Here is a 5,513-nt window from a genome sequence, read left to right as displayed (position 1 = left end):
AGGAACAGCCATGCCAAGGAGCAGGGTGGCCCAGCCTGCTCCCCTAACCCCGGCTACCCATGGCTAGCGAGCGGTGAGCATCAAACTCTTCCTCACTCAGTCTGCACCTTGCCAGCTTCCTTCTGCAAACCTGATCCCTCACTGCGCTAATCCCCATCCTCTCAGGTCAGCAAGAAACACAGCCACAAGTTCTGGGTTTTGCAACAACGGAGAGCTGGTTTCCTCCCCTGGTTTGTGATTTCCAGTGCTAGATCCCTTTGCCTGATCACAACCGCTTTTTCTGGTCAGAAATGCTCATCTTCATCCCAGGACAGAGATGAAGTACACCACCCACAAGCTTTCCGTCTGAGTGCTTAATCTTCAATTTGACGACACCCATCTTCAATTTGACGACACCCTCTCCTTTGATTACCTCCCTTCAGGGGTGCCGGGCTTGGCCCAGGCAGCATTCACGGCCACGCAGCCATGATCCTGGAGGGTGCAGTAGGGTGCGAGCTTGAAAGAATGACTGCGAGCATCTCATGAAAGATACAAAATCCCAGCTGAGACACTGGGCAGCATGAACATGGAAAGCACAGAGTTACAGTGCTCCCAGGCTGGATACCTTAAAAACATTATACTGAGATACAGTTATAAGGAAGTCATTAAGGGCAAGGGCTAACAGCAGATTAGTCAGTGGGGTCACATACACTGACCTTGCTGTCACAGATCATTACAGTCCAGGATCCAAGAGGATACATAGGATATTGCTTACAACTGTCTCTCAGCAGTGTCCTCAGAGGCAGCAATAGCTGCCAGCAGCACACGGTGCCACCAGCTGACCATGGTGGCACCAGCTAGGGTCCATTTCCAAGTGGAACCGGCTCAAGAGCAACCAAACAAGGTGCCTGGAAGACCTTGCCAGAAGAGGTAAAGCTTTACCGTGTGTCTGAATAGCGAAAGGCTGTGTAATAACAAAATCTGGGGACATGTTTTTCTCCGTTTCTGTTCCTTTATGATTAGGAACTTGGAAACACATTCTGCCCTAAGCTTCCACATCACGCCGGTGTCTGGTTAAACAGCCGCTCTCCTCCAAAGCCTGCAGCGGGCACAGCCCCGGGCGCTGGCAGGCCAGGCTGGGGCATGCCCAGGACAAGGATCAAGCTCTGGGCCTTTGCCCATCTGTCCTGATGCTGGGATACTCTGCTAATTTTTGCCAAGAGGCGCTGGAGTGTTTCACTGGCACTGACCTGCTTTGGGCCACATACAACTGTGCTGGGAAGTGCTGCAGCTCTTCCAGAAAAGGGGAGGAAACCCCAATCCCTGGTGCTGCTGTGCAGGACCCCGGATGAGGCTCAGGCACTCAAGCAGAAGGGTGCAGAGCCACCTCTGAGACCCCACAGTAGCCAAGACACCCCCAGAGGTATCAGGGTGGCAGATAGCACCTATGGGAGACCCACACTGCTCTCAAATAGCAGCGGGTGAGCAGGTGGGATACATTCTCTAGCATCTCAGATAACACCAGAAATCTGTGCAGGCACCTGTATCCCCCTCTGTCCAGGTATTCGGGCAGCTGAAGCAAAATTCACTCACCCATAAGCAGACAAGAAGCCACTGTTCAGGTAAGTCCCTGGCACTGTACACTCTGCTCTAGCATCTATGTCCAAAAGACAGAGATTTAGATGCAACACTTCAGTAGACCTCCTAATGGTTCCTACCAAAGCCACAGTTTGCTCATCCAAAACCTTTGCAGCTCTGTTTGCCTTGATGGAGTAGCTAGCGTCTATCATGCCTCTTCGGGGAGTCACAAGTTTCCTGCTATTTGTGATTCCCACTGAAAATACTAAATGCCAATTACATGAGCCACAAGACAACAGTAACAAACTGCTGCCGGCTGGGAAAATAGCGATCCTCCATCCGAAGGGAGCAACCAAGAGCGCACTGAAACTGCTGCTGGGACCCGGCAGAAGGATGCCATGACCCCACACCGGAGGGCTGCGAGGCCACGGAGGGCACACAATATGCAGTACTGCATGAGAGACCCACTGGGAATTTTGTCAGTAAAGTCAGAGCTTTTGCGCATGCCATACGAATTATCATATACCCCCACTATTAAGACAAGGCTTGATTAAATATTTTTTCTGTTCTTTTTTGAGTGAAGCTTTCTTACCTCTTCAGTGTCTCAGGCAGAGAGCAGCAGACCTTTCCTCTTTTCTGACTGTTTCTTTCCCTTCCGGTATTTTCTTTTTACATTGTTGGCAGTGCTGTGGGTTTGGGATCCAGCTCCTGAGAGTCAGGTTTCCTCTTTGCTGGGCACAGGCAGGTCCCTCTCCACCCGCCTCCGCCCCCCAGAAGTAGGTGCTGCAGGTGGAGTGTCCCAGTGTTGACCTGTCCTGGTCCCATGGCACCTACAGCTCCTCCACAGGGGCTGCCCACCGTGGGTGATGGTGCTCAACCATCCCTTCTTGTGGGGATGACTCCAAGGAGATGGAGGGAGGGCGCTGGAGAGACATTCCTATTGTAACACCAGCAAGATTTTAGCTGACAGGTTTCAGGGGCAGCCCCTGCAGCACCAGCGCCCACGGAATGCGCCTTTGCCAGCCCCTGCAAAGCCATGAGCAGTGCCCAGGCGCTGCAGCCACCAGCCCCGCCTTAGGCCAGGTGAAGCCAACTCAGGTGCCAGCACCATGAAAAGAAATCAGGCCTGTTCATCTGCTTCATCCTTCTAACTTTCCTGACCAAGTACCAAACTGCAGGGACCATTCGTGGCTTAAACTGCCACAGTGATCCCAACTCTACCGTGCAGCAAATCTCAGTGCTACAGGTCATGCTGGCCAGTGAATCTGAGCTACTGTAGGTATGTGCTCTTGACTAAGAATGTATATGTCAACCTTTACTGCTCAAGTGTGTTGGCATTGGTGACGGCCAGCGAAGCCACTGGAATATTTTTTGTCTCTCTCTCATGAGGGTTCCCAAAATCCTTCTGTTTTGAAATACATATACTGAGCTGGCAGCAATGCTGCAATAGTTTTATCAAAGTGTGTAACTCCCCTGCCAAATCTCATGTTTCCAAGCATCAGGAAGACATTTGCTACCAGCCAACATACGCTATTTCACAAACCGATTTTACCTCTTTTTCTTAATAATATCTAATACTCAGCTACAGCCATTATTGGCATCTGCTGAACAAGATATATAATCCAGGCTGCCAGATCCATACCGTTATGTTTTCATTGCAAGAACGCAGACAATGTGCGTGCAATCACAGGAAGGTGTAGATGTTTTGGCATTCCAGCTTCCTAGCACAGAAGGGAAAAAACTTACCAAAATACCAGTGAATTTCTCAGCCACAGAGATGTGCTTTCAGGCCCAGGTGTTCGGGGTTGAACAAAGGGATACTACATCTGTTGCATTTTTTTTAACCATCTTATGATATTTTAGTTATTTACCACAGAAATGCAAAGACTGGTCAGAGTGAAGCATGAATGGGAATGTCTACATGTGTGAAAGCTCCAGGGGAAAGAAAAGAATAAGGATGAGAAGAAAGGTCTCCGTGCTGGCCAAGGACATGATAGAGAGCCATTGTATGAGTAAACGTTGAGGAAAGTGCTGTTTGCTGCAGAAGCCCAAGGCCAGGCTCCAAGAAACTGTTGAATCCTGAAGTTTATGAAAGCTCGGTCCAAAAACTAGTTCATCATCACCAGTCTGGAGGATCTAAGAGACTGGACAAGAACTCAATACCTTGAATTTCCTCATCCTGCACATCACTGAAGCCATCCTGGTGGGAGGACCTGGCAACGCACAGCAATGACTTTTGTGAGAAGGAATAAAGAATCCAAGAGAGAATGAGTGTGAGTGACTGAAACCAGTTTGATTGACACTGTTATCCCTTTCCCTTCCTACATGGTCATTCACTGATTTTTTGTGTATTACTTTCCTACAAAATGACATAACTCATGTCATCAGCTCTCAGAAACAAACAACTTCCCAGCAATGGCATAAGCTTTGGATCCAGAAGCACCCATTCCTTCCTAAGCACTGATCCTCAGTCTGCCCTGGAGGGGCACACTGAGATCCTGACTTGGGAAGAGTTCCCAAGTGTCACATCTCCTCCAGCAATGGGTAAAGTCCAGATAAAGACACTGGGGTGTTGTACCAGGGTCTACTAGTCTGTAACACTGGTCTCTGCTGGATCTGACCACATCTGGTGGCACATTCACAGCACCAGCCAGAAAACATGGTCCCATTCAGCTTAGCAGCTGTACAGGGGAATGGGCAGTCACTGCTCTGCTCCAAAATCGCCCTCACTTTCTGCAGGAAAACTTTTTAAAAACAAGGTACTCCCTGGAACATTTCTGGGTTTTTAAAGAAATCTTAAAAACAACCCAGATGAAAGCCAGGACTCGCCTCAAAGTGTGTAAGAACAACCCTGCCTCTCAGCAATACTTCATCTGAATGCTCCCTGATTATAAGTGGGCTTGGTCCTCTTGTGGAGGGGGAAGTGCTGTCCCTGTATCGTGAATGGTCAAGCGAGCCACAGGCTCTGCTGTGTTATTCAGTTGCACACAGAAAGGGAGAGCTGAATACAGAATTAAGCCAAATGTTTGAATCGTTGTTTGGTACAGTAAACAACAGACCATCTTGTCACCTGCAGTATTCACAAGATAACTTGTTTTTCTTGCTTAAAATGTAAACCTCAGACAAAAAGCAAGACACCAAGAAGCTTGAAAAGGAACAGATATTCTGTTTCAGGTAATCACCTCTCAGTTACATTGCAATCACTTTGGAAGTGTGCAATAAAGATAAAATATATGTTTGTGCAGAAAATCCACCCACTGTTTCATAAAGCAAATTGTTTTCTCTGCGTTTTGGTAATGCATCAAACTCATTTGGCCTTTCTTGCTTCAAGGCAGTTTTTCTCCTGAATAGGAATAAACAAAATAGGCAGGCAGGCAGGCAGGTGATGTGCATAAGCTGAGCAGCAGTGACACCAGTTGCATTTATGTCCCTGTGTTTTTTGTCTGTATCGTAGGTTATCCATGGCTGAAGAACTGCTGGCATTAGGCCACGTGTGGGTCATGGACACACTCCTGTGCCCACCTCTTCTCAGCTCCACCCGCTGCTTCAATCCCAAGCTGTGGTTAAAAGGGAAAAAGGCTCGTGGCTCTGCTGGTAGCTGGTGCCCAATGCCCATATGGCTTCTTGAGACCACAAGGGGAAAAGTGGAACAACTGCTTTGCTTGGGGCTGTATTTTCTCTCCCGTCACCATAGCAGCAAGGTGGCTCTCAAGCCTGACTGCTGCAGACTCACGGCCCGTGATGACTATTCCACTGTTTGTCCTGCTGGGAACATTTCCAGGTGGGGTTCCTTGGTGGAGTTGGGTATCAGGTGTGTAAGGTTTGAAAATAGGGCTTGTTTGGTCACACCCCATGGAAGGGAGCGCTGTGACCTTCAAATCCACTGGTGTGTTGTGTTGGGATTTTACATCCTCCGTGGTTAAAAAAAATAGCCTGATATGATGAACACTGTTCAA

This window comes from Phaethon aethereus (assembly GCF_964289735.1).
Source record: "Phaethon aethereus genome assembly, chromosome: 1".
Classification (NCBI taxonomy): Eukaryota; Metazoa; Chordata; class Aves; order Phaethontiformes; family Phaethontidae; genus Phaethon; species Phaethon aethereus.
Note: the sequence above shows the minus strand (reverse complement) of the source record.